We start from the raw sequence: 14,447 nt of genomic DNA on the forward strand, positions 1-14,447 counted from the left end.
GGGCCGCCAGCAGCGGAGTGCGAGCACTTAATCGCTATGCATGGATCCAGCCCCTATAAGGTCACATTCTAATGTCTACATATCCATAATTCAAAATAATTTCTGTAAATCTAATTATGTAGCATAATTTCATATCTTAAATCCCCCCATGAAGTCTCATTTTACAGACAACACTGAGGCCAGGAAGAGGAGATTGTTCCAGAGTTACACTCTGTAGCTGGCAGAACAAGGTCTGAGACCCAAGGCTCATGACTTTGTAGGCACTGTGTCATGCTGAGAGCTCACCACTGATCCTTCTACACTCTTGTGTTTGGTCTCCTTTGTGATGAAAAATGTGCATTTGTGCCATTGGAAGGGTTGGTGAAGAGTTCAGAGACTCAAAACAGAGCAAATCTCCCAGTCCTTTGCAGAAATCCTCACTCCTGGCTTAACAAGCTCACCAGTCAGAGGCAGTAACTCTGAGGTTGCTTCAGGTTACTAGAGGGTGAGGGGCATAATAGTGCTGGGAAAACAGTCACTTGAAAACCCATGTTGAGACATTGTTCAATGACTACTAATAAATATTTTGCAGCAAAATTCTTCCATTTATTGAGACAGAAAGCCATGAATAGTCTGACACTCCCATTAGTCACCACCTAGATTTCCTGACCCATCTCAGTTGTCAGATCCCTGGATCTTGTAGACAAAATTTAAGCAATAACTCTAGCAATAGTTCCTCTTCAAAAGCAACCCCAGAATAATCATTGAAATCCCATGGACTAGCCAAGATAGTGAGGTAAGCTTTCAAATTAAGAGCCACACCATTTCTTCCTTTTAAAAAATTATTTTTAATCTACCAAAAAGCAAATCTAATTTGAAATTTATTGAATATTGTTTTAAAAGCTTGAAATTCAAATACAAAATAGCCTATTAATGCCTAAGCTTTCAATATCTGCTCGAGTTTCCTAAATCTATATTACACATGCTGTGGAACAAAATGTTGTCTTTATCTATGCAAGGCAAATCTAGTCTCTCTGAGTTATCTTTAAGGCCCGTTGTTTCAACAGAGAGAAGTATTTTACCTTCTTTTCATATCTCTATTAGTCACTCCCAAACCATGTTTCCTTCTTCATAATAGTCCTTTGACAAAAATCTATCTTTTTGTTCTTTTCAGAGAATAAGACAGAAACTGTGACTAATTCATTAAGAGAGATCAGTGAAAACGAAAATTATTTTAGGCTTTTATTACAATTATGCAATATCACTAATAGAGGAGGAATGGCTTTCTAGACAACTTTCTGGAAGGAAAATATGAGTGGGAAATACACCAAGCCTCTATAGTTAAACAATTCCAAAATAGAATTCTCTTTTCTCCTTGACAACTAAATGCTTGATTTTCATAATTCAACACAGTTTTAAACTAAGGCAACCAGATTTGCAACATGAAAACTGGAATTTTATTATTAAATTACTACACAAATCATACCAAAAGAAAGAGCAAAGTATTCTTATAACAATTTTGTTCATGATGGATGGCAATGAGACTTTGGGTGGTGAACAGGATGTAGTCTTCACAAAAACTGAAATATAATGATGTACACCTGAAATTTATATAATTTTATAAACCAGTGTTACCTCAATTAAAAGAAAATTTGTACAAAGAACGCTCAGAAATCTTCTCACTGAAGTAACTATAGAAAAAAGAACACTTTGTCCTCTGAGGGCTGAGCTAAATTTGTTCCATAAAAGCTGGTGAGATTTATTTCTCACTTCTAAGTGGATAAAGGAAGAAGAATGCACACTGTCTTTAAGCGAATCCAGAATGCTGCCAAAATTCTGCCTCCCACTTTGGCATTCTGCCTTTATCCTGAAAGATAATATCTTCTATATTATAGTAGCTCATAAGATGAACTGTCAACAAGAAGAGGGAGGCTGGAGTGAGGAGAGAGAAAAAGAACAGCACCATGAAAGGAAAATTATGAAGCCAACTGACCCGTGATACTCTCTTGGTTTGTATTTAGTTATGCAAACAGAATTAAAAAGTCAAATAACCCCTTTAGCCAGGTGCAGTGTAGTTAAAAGTGGCTGACTGGGAATTCCCCTGCTTTCATCAAACAATTGATGAGTGAACACTGCAGCAGCTTTTGGTCTTTTTGACGTTCCTAGATGGCGTAAGAATACCTTAATACATTAAGTGTATTTCCAATGATAAAAAACTCTGTTGTAGAAAATCACTAAAATTATCAATGCTTTTGCTAATCCTTTCACACTTGCCAAAAATAATATTTTCAAAGAAAGGTTCTATTTTTCATTAAAATATTTAACTGGATGCAGGGAAAGTAAATAGTAAATCTCCAGGGTAGGCATCTACCAAATCACGCAAACAGAAGAGATTTTTCTAGATTTAAAAGAAAAAAGTACTCAACGAATCCAAGTTGTGGGCAAAGGGAGGCAGGAGAATGAGGCAAGAATCCGGTGGACCTGTTTTCTTCACGTTGTCTCACTTCCTTGTTTGCTGTGTTACACAAACACTATTGAATATCAAGATTTGGCTTCTGATGAATAAGATACTTAATAGAGAAGCATCTCAGCTTTTTCAAACCCATAAATGTCTTTTAAATATTCACAGAATTTTACAACAATTTGATGAAAAAGCATTAAAGATCATAGTTTGTATAATTGTCTCATTAAAAATATTTTTAACTGTTACTAAAGGAGTTCAGTGATGCTGAATACAAAACACTTAGGATTTGCTATTTAAGTTTATGAGCTAAAAAGAATCTTAACAATTGTCTAGTCTAACTTCCTCCTTCTACATTTCTCTTTTATTTTTTTAAAGCAATACATTTTGTTTGTTTCAGGATTATGTTAAAGAAAAGGAGAAATTTTTTTGAAAACAAGGAATAGATGATAACTTTTTTAAAAAAGAAAAGAAAATTAAGGAAAAAGGGAATTTACGTGTATGGGGCAATATAGGAAAGATATTTACAGGGCATAAAATCATTTCTAAAAGAAAGAAGACGTGGATTTGTCAATTTGCTAGAGTACCTTTCGGTTTTCTCTGTTTTTCTAAGGGTTTTGTGAGATGGCCAGTTTTATACTGCATAGGATCAAGTGAGAGTGGAGCTGAAGTAATTTGCAAAGTTGAGAGACGGGTGTGACCACAAGATCCCTGATCCGGGTTCCAGCCTGTTTACTAAACTGAGTCTGCTCCAACAGAGATCATAATTCACCTGAGGCAATGTGTGAGAAACAAGGAGAAAACTGCTAAGAGCTCTATGGTAGGAGAAATTATGGCTATTGCCTCCATTTACTTTTAGTTTTCCATCTTTTGAGTGTGTGTGTGTGTGTGTGTGTGTGTGTGTGTGTAACAACCATTAGAAATCAAATCACTTACTTGGAAGCGATTTTAGATGCTTTATTATTATGATAAGTCCAGTCTCCAACCTCCTCAATAAGGAATCATACAGTGACAGGGAACTCACTGTTTTGTGAGACAGTCTACTTCGTTTTTGTAAACACCAGCCATTGTTCCTAATATTGCTATCCAGAGTCTCAGTCCGAAAATAAATTTCGTGTTCTCCTATGCATCTCCCTCAGCAGCAACAATAAATCCCATTTCCAGGCATCGTTACATCTGGTTAATGATATAACCATTTGGTCAAACTCAAAAATTTTGTGTTCTTTTACATCTAAAAATCCAACCAATCACCAAGTCTCATTGATTCCATTTTGGAATCTGTAGTTTCTCTCCCTACCCAGTTTCATTTATAACATACCATCATTTCTGCTATATACTCACTCATCATTTAAACTAACCCTAATACAATATGGAAGGAGATTATACAAGATCATGAATATCAGAAGGGAACATTGAGGACCCTCTTGGAGGATGGCTACCACACAATGTGACAGGAAAGATGACCACTGACAATTTTAGGATCCTTGAAAAAGAAGGTATCTTTCTGGATAGGTCTAGCAGAAAAAGTTCTCGAGATGACACTAATTGGCTCAGTTTAGATCATGTGCACAGCCGTGAACCCATACTTATGACTGGAGGAATGGACTCCCTTAGTTGAGCAAATCAGGGTCATGTGCCTACCTGTGGCTCTTGAGGGGGAATTGTGTCGTCTCCACCTGAACCACTGGTCAGAAAGGAGGGAATGCTGAACAGACGAATTACGTATGTCCTCTGTTCTACCCTGCACTTCAACTGCTTCATTAGTCTTCTAAACATCCTTCTATTACCCCGTCTCTTTGCCTTCCTTTTCAAATGGCACAGGGCTGACAAATTAATCTTCTTAAAACTCAAGTTGGATCAAGCTTTTTCTTTTATCAAAATCTTCCCCAAATAGCTCCTCACTCTTTACAAGATAAGTCCTTATGTCACTGACTAGTGCCCCGAGGAACTCAAGGGTGGGTCTGGAAACTTTTAACTGTTTTTCCAAGTTGTTTTTTCATGTTAAGGAGACACAACCAGCAACGACCTGAAGCTAACCAAGCCTCCCTACAAGAGCTACACCCATGACCTTGCCTTATTTTTAGTGCGAAAATCTCTTCGGGAGGAGATTAAGCCTTATGACCATAATCTGCAGTGTACCTGCCTCTCCCTTTTGAATATTCATTCCCCACCCAAAATAAAAGTTCCTGCTTCCCTTTGTTCAAGGATGCCACGGCTTTGGAAATGATAACTCGTGGCCTCCTGTTTGCTGCAAATACAGTTTACTTTGTGAGACAACTTCCACTGGTGTAGAGTCTCATTTAACTCACCAGGAGGCGAGCCAACTTGGTTCAGTATCACTTAGTCCTTAACCTGGTATTCACACTCTTCCACAGTCTGACCCCAAACTGCTTTTCTAGACTAATCTACAAATTTTCACCTCTCTGAAAAATCCATTTACTCACTCTCCTCCCAAAATGGCTTTGACTCCATGGCCTTGTTCATATTGTCCACACTCCTTACTCTCCAAGAATACATTTTTGTCTCTTCTTCTTTTATTCAAAGTCCGCCCACTCTTCAAGTATAACTCAGAGTTTACTTTCATGTGGCTTTCTGTAGTCATCCTAGCCCAAAGGAACTCCTCTCTCCTTCTCGCTCATGATACTATTTTTGTCGTATCATGCTTTGACAAATGTGATGTACTGCTTTATTCTATCATGATTTCATACTTCAATAAATAACACATATTATCTGCCTATATCTATCTATCCAGATTGCAAATTCCTTAAAGGCGAGGATTATGGCTTATTTTTTTTTCATCCCATGTAAGGCTTAGCTTGCAATAAATAAACATTTGTTTATTTGATTTTGATTGTACACCTCTAGGTATTTATAGATATGAGTATCTTTAATTCAGTTTAGGAATTCGACTTTCTGGTCAATGTACACATTAAGGAAAAATGTCAAGTTTCCACTGACTCTTTAGTCATTATACAATGACACATATATATTTTTTAATCCCTTCAACACACTAACCAAAATCCACACCAGAGGAAGGGCTGTTCAGTAATTAGAAAGGTACTCCAGTTCTAAAAAGATGTAGACTTTCTACTACGTATCTGCAGAAAATGAATTGTGACTTTCCAAAATGAATTGAATTGCTGAAGAAATAATCTAGATGATTTTAGCCAACAGTTAAATGCTACTACTCCAAGCTAGCTATCTAAAATGACTAGATTTACCACATACTGCTATATCACTTTTAAAGGAGGCTATTTGGATGGAAGCACAGTCAATGCAAATTGCTTCTAGGAAACCATTTCTGAAAGAATCTGGCAGTCTATATCTTTGGCCAGAATTGCTTGAATTTTGGCTTGTAGTCTCTATTTTGCTTTCCTGGTAGAAATGTGTACTTAATAGTACCCTGCCATCAAGAATGCCTCGCCAAAAGGAAACCCACACTACATGCTCATGAAAGGACAGGAACTCTCCCAAGTAGACTCATTGGCATGTGCTCTAAATGAAATGAACCCACCTATCATTACATCCTTACTAAGGATCTTCCAAGACACTGTTCTAGGTATTGGGGATAAACACTGTGCTAGGTGTTGCAGCTATACAGAATCATCCAAAGGTTACCCTAGAAAAGTTACCCTATTGTATTTTGTATTGCCTTCTCACTGAATGGCAAGTCCATTGCTCCTCTTGGTCACACCTAAAACCTTGGCATTATTCTTGACCCTCCTTTTTCAGACCCCACATCCAATCTGCCATTAAGTTCTGTTGGCTCTGTCTTTAGAATATACCAAGAATCCTACATTCCTCCCAACTAAACCCCTACCACCTTTGTCTATGCCACCATCCTCTCTCACCTGGAATATTACAACAGACCCAACTGGTTTTCCTGTGACAGTCATTGTGTCCCTTCAGTCTATTTTCAACACTATAGCCACAGCTAGTCTGTTAAAATGTAAATCTGATGCAGTCACTCCTATTTAAAATCTTCCAAGGTTTCTCATCTCACTCTTCATAATAACTCAATTTCTTACATTAGCCTATAAAGACCTAAACAATCTACGCCCACCCACATCCCCACATCCCCACATCCCAGCCTTTATTAGAAATCTCTGGGGCTGGCCTGGTGGCGCAAGCGGTTAAGGGCGTGCGCTCTGCTGCGGCAGCCCAGGGTTCGCCGCCGGTTCAGGTGCCGGGCGCGCACCGACGCACCACTTGTCAAAGCCATGCTGTGGCGGTGTCCCATATAAAGTAGAGGAAGATGGGCACGGAAGTTAGCCCACCGCCAGTCTTCCTCAGCAAAAAGAGGAGGATTGGCAGATGTTAGCTCAGGGCAGATCTTCCTCACGAAAGAAAAAAAGAGAGAGAAATCTCTGGCCTCACCTCCCACTGCTGGTCTCATTCGATCTACTCCAGCGGAGCTGCCCTGCTCTCTGGACGTGGCTCCTGTCAGGTCTCAGGATCTTTCCACTTGATTTCCTGCCTACCGGGACGCTTTTCCCTGGCTGTCTGCAAGGCTCACTGACTCATCTCTTTCACTTCTAAAATGTCACCTTGGAGGCCTTTCCAACCATACTCCTTATTTCCCTTTCTTACTTTATTTTTCCTATAGCACTTATTATCATCAGACATACTCTATATTTTTATTTATGTAGCTTGTTTATTGTCTATCTTCCCCCAGTGGAATTAGGGCCTCATCTTTGGCACTTTGGTGCAAATTAGAAAAAGACTCAGGCATGTGCGTATTTGCCTACACACACACACACACACACACACACACACACACACACACCCCCATCCTATCCCATGCACAGGGTTTGATTAGTAACCACCTTTGTGCAAAGAAAAAGGCATGGGTGCAAGCAGAGTGTTGGATGAATTTTACTCACCCCCGCCCCTCCAGGTTCCCTCCCCCATTCAATTCCTCAGCCAGGTGTCTTTGGGCAGTCTATTGTCATCACAGGATTGACAGCCCCAAGTAGAATGCATGCTTCCTGAAGGCAGGGATCTGTTTTACTTGGTGTTGTCCCCAGCCCCTTGGAGAGTGGCACACAAAGAACACTCAATAAATATTTGTAGAATAAATAGTTCGAAAAAACACAAAAAATAAAAGTTAGTTATTGTTTTAAACTAAAACATGGACCTTCTTAACTAAATGACATAATCCTGGAAAATATGGCTTCAAAACATTAATGATACTCATGAAATGGGTAAGTTTACTGCTGTAAAATAATCTATGAATTAATATAATAAGACCTAGAATATACATTGAATATTGCAAAGTCTGGGAATTACTTTATCACGTAATGGCATAATAAAAATAAGAACAAAAGAAATATAGTCCTTGGCAATTTAAGCCAATGGCTTACCTCCTAGTTTTTGACTTGACAAAGATGCATTGCAAATTTTAAAGAGGTCCTTTAAAATTTTGGTGATTTGCTTAGAGAGGCAAATACTCGATTGCTCAAAATTAATGAACAGGAAAAGAATAGAAAGATTATAGAAAACCTGTAGAGTATTTTTCCCTGTGTATCTGTTTATTAAACAGTTTTATTTTCTCTTTATTAAAATATTCATTCAATTCTTTTGCCCACTTATTGAAGCCTAAACTTTTGCTTCTCGTCTGAATTTGTGTGATCTATTTTAAATACTTAAAACTTAATCCTTTGTTAATGTTTGTTTGTTGACAGCAAACATTTTCCCTCAGTTTATGTTTTATAAAAAACATGTAGAACTTTAAACTTTATCTAGTCAAAATTATAAATCTTTATCTTTGGAATTGCTTCCACCTATTCAAACTTAAAAAGTCCTTTACCCACTAGAAATATGACAAATACTCATTTCTGTTTTTTCTAATTATCTTTATCATGTGACTTTTAAATTTTAACACTTTGATCTAAATAGAATTTTTTTTGGCATGCTGTAAATTAAGTATTATAAAGCACTTTGTTATTTATAAACACTGATCAATTCTTATAACTTTGCATAAAAATAAATGGCAATCTCTTTTCAGAGACAGTTGGATTTACAGTCATAAAATTCCAACATTTTAAAGGACATTTCAATTTTACTTAAATGTGTTTTAAAGTAAATGAACCGTTATATATAATTTTAAAAATAATAAAACAGATTAAAATAGACTCATTTAATATCTCTTCCATTTCTAATCTTCTCTGATCCTTTTACAGACATGAGGGTTAAACATTTATGTTTACAGAAATAGCAGTTGGGTTTTGTTTCATAAAGTTGGTTTCTTTTGTCGGGCATTAACAACAGGATTTATACTGCTGGAGATGACTCAATTATTCCTGGAAACTACATCTTAAACCAGGCATCCAAAAGATGATGAAATGGTATGAAACCATGAAATAATGTCTTTGTGATTTTTTTTAATTAACGAAACAAAGAAGGAAATAATCTTCTGGAAAAAAAATGTTTATGGCTGTACTTTTTTCTAAGCAGTTCATATGAGAGAGGTATAGGATATTGATCAAAAGAGAAAATGAATATTTTCCAGTCCTGTTTATCCATCACTACACAACAAATTGCCCCAATATTGACAGCTTATAACAACATCTTATTATCTTTCACAGTTCTATGAGTTGACTGACCTCTGCTTGGTGATTCTCACTTGGAGTCTTGCATGCTTTTGCCATCAGATGATAGCTGGGGCTGAAGTCATATGAAGGCTCATGTTGGACATCCAAGATGGCTTTTTCACTCACATGATTTACACCTCAACCAGGTAGGCTGGTCAGGCATCTATCTCTTCACATGGCCTCTCTATGAGGCTAGGTTTGGCTTCCTCACAGCATGGTGGTCTCAAGGTAAATTTCAAATGGCTATTTGCTTCCCTCAAATTAAGAGTTCCAAGAAATCAAGGATCTTGTGATCTGCAGACTTCTTATGATCTATCCTTAGAAGTCACAAGACATCACCACTACTACACTCTATTTGTTATATGGGGCCGGCCCAGATTCACTGTGGAGGGAGACTACACAAGGACATGAATACTGGAAAGTGTAATTCACCGGGAGACCATCTTTGGAGACCAGCTACAAGTGCTTTCTATAACATTTTATGTAGAGGCTGGTAAAGATGGTGCCCAAAATGACATCAAAAGAAAATGATGGGTTTGGGCCGGCCCCGTGGCTTAGTGGTTAAGTGAGCGCGCTCCACTGCTGGCGACCCGGGTTCGGATCCCGGGCTCGCACCGATGCGCTGCTTCTCTGGCCATGCTGAGGCCGCGTCCCACATACAGCAACTGGAGGGATGTGCAGCTATGACACACAACTATCTACTGGGGCTTTGGGGGAGAAATAAATAAATAAAATCTTTAAAAAAAAAAAAAAAAGAAAATGATGGGCTAAAAAAATGTGGGGAAAAATCAGGAATGATTAATACCATGCAGCCATGTGTGAATTTTCCAGTTAGTTTTTCAATCTTTTTTTTTTTTTTTTTTTTTAAAGATTTTATTTATTTATTTTTCCCCCAAAGCCCCAGTACATAGTTGTCTGTCATAACTGCACATCCTTCTAGTTGCTGTATGTGGGACGCGGCCTCAGCATGGCTGGAGGAGTGGTGCCTCGGTGCTCACCCGGGATCCGAACCCGGGCCGCCGGCAGCGGAGCGCATGCACTTAACCGCTAAGCCACGGGGCCGGCCCAATCTTTTAGATGATCCCTACATCTCCTACTTCTGACCACATTCCCTTCTGCCACTTTGGGGAATTTAACTGTGTATTCAAACTATACCAAAGAATGAAAAAAGGGCAGAACAAACACCCAGCAACTCTCAGGTGGATGATACCACATGAAAGTTTGGCCTTGAAAGGCACATTTCTCTATTAAGTACTAGGAGTGCATGACAACTTATCATAGTATTACAGTGGGTATACTAGAAATGTCACAGAATTTTAGACCCCGAAGAGTCTTGAAGATCAACTTTCATTTTAAGACACTATAAGGCCCAGTGGTTAAGCAACTTGCTAAAGGTTCACATAAGTCATTGAAGACATTCTAACTCCTGGTCCACAAATTTGTACTGCCTCACGCTGCCTTTTTCATTTACTCAGTAGTATTTCAACTAAAACTCTAAATTACTAACGAGGCAACCGGAGTCGAGTATGGTTGATCCTTATTAATTTTTAAGACTCAAAAGTGACAGCTCTGAGGTAGTGGAGAGTGTAGAATAGAGTACGGAGAGACAAAAAAGCCCAAGTTTGTTCCAGACCAGTGTTGCCCAAATTTGAGTAAAGTATGAACTCCTTTTAAAGAAAAAAGAAGAGGGAAAAAACCCTCAGTGGCCACATTGTTGACTTAAATTTTTTTATTAAAAATTGCATGTTCAAATATAAAACTTGCTATAAATTTCTTATGATTAAAGCATGTATACAATTATAAAACCAAAACAAATTTGTGAGTTTGTTAAATAACATCTAACATATATACTACTTAATAAGTCCTAGGCACTTTACATATATCACTTCATTTAATACTCACGACAACCCTATTAGGTGGACACTATTATTATATCCATTGAATAGATGAGGAAATCAAGACTGAGGAAAACTTGTCCAATGTCACATAACCAGTAAGGGGGAGAGCTGGGTTTCACAAAAATGTTGAAAGACAATTCAGCGAATGTAAAGAACGATATCGTTTGACAGAAATTAAATCGCTCCTTGTAATATGAGTATGGTACTGACTATAACTGTGTAGATCTTCTGGGTTTAACACATCTAAATTACAGTGAGCTAGGGCCGGCCCCGTGGCTTAGCGGTTGAGTGCGTGCGCTGCGATGCAGGCTGCCCGGGTTCGGATCCCGGGCGCACACAGACGCACTGCTTCTCCGGCCATGCTGAGGCCGCGTCCCACATACAACAACTAGAAGAATGTGCAACTATGACTTACAACTATCGCTTGGGGCTTTAGGGGAAAAATAAATAAATTAAAAAAAAAAAAAAAAAAAATTACAGTGAGCTGGACAGTAACTAATCTCTCCCATCACTTTTTTCTCTTCTGTCAATTGCTAAATATACATTGCTAGAGCACAAATTAATATCGTTTGGTCTTCAACTAAAGGGAATGCCTTGTTACAAATTAAGTCTACATCTGTTTACTCTTTGTTGTTTTTTTTCTTCAGACAATTCCTGATTACTATTTTTTCTTTATTATTGAGATATAGTTCACATACTATAAAGTTCACTCTTTTAAAGTGTACAATTCAGTGGTTTTTAGTATATTCACAAAGTTGTGCAACAATCACCACTATCTGACTCCAGAATATTTTCATCACACCAAAAAGAAACTTCTTACCTATTAGGCAGCCATTCCCCCATTCCCTTCCCTACCAGCCAGTAGGTTAGCGACTACTAATTTATTTTCTGTCTGTATGGATTTGCCTATTCTGGACATTTTACATAATGGAAGCATAACCTCTAGGGGCTTTTGTGTCTGGCACCTTCCACTTAGCATAATTTTTCAAGATTCATACATGTTGTAGTTTGTATCAGTACTCCATTCCTTTTTATAATAATATCTGAATAATATCCCATTGTATGGATATACTACATTTCATTTATACATTCATCAATTGATAGACATTTGGGTTGTTTCCACTTTTCAGCTATTATAAATAATACTTCAATGAACATTTGAATGTAAGTTTTTCCGCAGACACGTTTTCAATTCTCTTGGGTATATACCCAGGAATGCAATTATCAAACTGTTTTCCAAAGTAGCTGCGCCATTTCACATTCCCACCAGCAATGTATGAGAGTTCTAATTGCTCCACTTCCTCACCAACACTTGGTGTTGTGAAACCGACTTTCTGATTATAGCCATTCTGGTGGGTGTGAAGTTATATCTCGTGTGGTTTCGATTTGCATTTCTTTAAGGACTAATAGTCTCAAGCATCTTTCCATGTGCTTATGGGCTATTTGCATATCTTCTTTGGAGAAATGTGTATTCAAATCTTTTGACTATTTTATAATTGGATTGTCTTTTTATTATTCAACTGTAAAGAGTTCTCTCATTAAGGCTTAACAGGATGATACCGTGAGGCACCAACGCAATGATAAATGCAAAAAACATGGGCTCTGAAATTGCACGGTTGTACTCAGTTATAAGGTGGTCACCCATGAGAGCCAGAATCAAACCTGCTTATACTGAAATTTTTAAGATAATCATTTTTTTAAAAATACACATAAGTGTTTGATAGAGAACTGATATCAGAGTTTATTACCCCAAAGCGGTTAAAGCAGTGCTAATTATAATAGTATAAGAATCAGAAAATGTATTCTCCTAAAGCTTAGGGTTAAGAAAATTATTCTGTACCAATATTATGGACTAAATATCAATTAAGAATTATGAGTATCTGGACCATGTTGATATATGGAAATTTTCATGAAACAATGTTAACTACAAAATATGTTTTATACAAATGTACATTCATATACTCAAATAGATTTATAAATGTTTCTATGTCATTTGTCTTCAGACAAAATCTATAAAAATATATTTATTCTTATAAATCTATTAAAATATATGAATGTATTTACAAATATTTCTATATCATTTTCTCTTCAAACAAAATCTATTTCAAACAGATTATATGTATATTTATAAAACTATTAAAATACATGAATGTACATTGACAAATAAATGGAAGGTAACATTAATAGAATTTTATGTTTATTGGAGTCTTTGATTTCAAAAAAGCAGTGTTTCACAAAAAACGGTTCTATTTTATTAATAAGTATTGCTCACAAAGTTTCAGTGTTCAAAACAAATTTGGGAGTTTATCAGGAATAGGCTAAGTAAATATCTTTACTGTAGATATTTTCAAAGCCTTTAATCCATTAATATACATTGTGAATCTCTAAAATGAAGAGGTTCTTATTATTACTTATCTCTCTGTTATTTTCATCATGATTTACACTTATTTTACTTATATATACAAATTTGTGTAAATCTTATTTGTATTTGTTTACTAATTTATCTTCCCAACCAAATTATACATTCTATCAGGACTGGTAGCTATATCTGTGTTCTTCACTATTGTTCCTAGTGCCTCAGCAGGGGTATATAGCAGGAGCTCAATAAATATTTTTGCAGTACATGAATTACTGAAGGAGCATCTGGAGGGACCAGTGCTTGAAGTTACACACTTGGGGAACTACCACTCTAAAGTTATTCAATTGTATAATAACTTCAAAGAAAAAGTTGTGTTAAGGCGATCCATTTAATAAATTATTGTCGTGCTTCAGTGGAATCAATTACTACTTCAGGAAACCGAAGACATTTCTCAGAGAGCACGTCATGACCTGGAAAAATCTTGCGAAATCACTTTTACACTCTGAAACTCCAACTGAAAAACAGTAGTAAAATTTACAGTAACCATGGGATAATCTGTGAGGAATCATACTTTGCATGAACACCAACAATCTTTTGTAACACATTTGGCAACATGAGATTTTCCATCAAGGATGTTTGCTTATTTTAATAGTTCATGTATGAAAAGCAAATATTCCTTCTGGAAATTGCAAATTATTGACTCATTGATTCTCTTTTCAGATAAGTGATTTTACATATTATTTGTTTGGTTGGTTTTTCTTTTGGATTGTCAGAGCCTATATCTATATTAAGATAGCTTTTAAAAATGTTTAAAATATACGATTTACCTACATGTTTTATACAATAATTTATGGTGTTAGAATAGTTAGATAATGCCATATCTTTTAATAACCCTTTGCGAAAGTTATATAATGCTATTTTTCTTTTAAAGCTACATACTTTTCATTAACTGCTATGGTTCATGAATTTCCTCCACTTGTCCTCGAGTAGAAGTGCTAGAAAAAAACGTCAATTTCATTATTTGAGAGTAGTGAAGTCAAATAGTAAAAATTGATATAACATTTGATTCACATTTTTCCTGTTACCAAAATGGAAAGAATTTTACCAGCTTCCAATGCCCCCACCGCCTGACACATCACTAAAAGCTTAGTCTACGC

The sequence above is a fragment of the Ceratotherium simum genome, chromosome 1 (genome assembly GCF_057802395.1).
Source record: "Ceratotherium simum simum isolate JZ-2026a chromosome 1, ASM5780239v1, whole genome shotgun sequence".
NCBI classification, from domain to species: domain Eukaryota; kingdom Metazoa; phylum Chordata; class Mammalia; order Perissodactyla; family Rhinocerotidae; genus Ceratotherium; species Ceratotherium simum.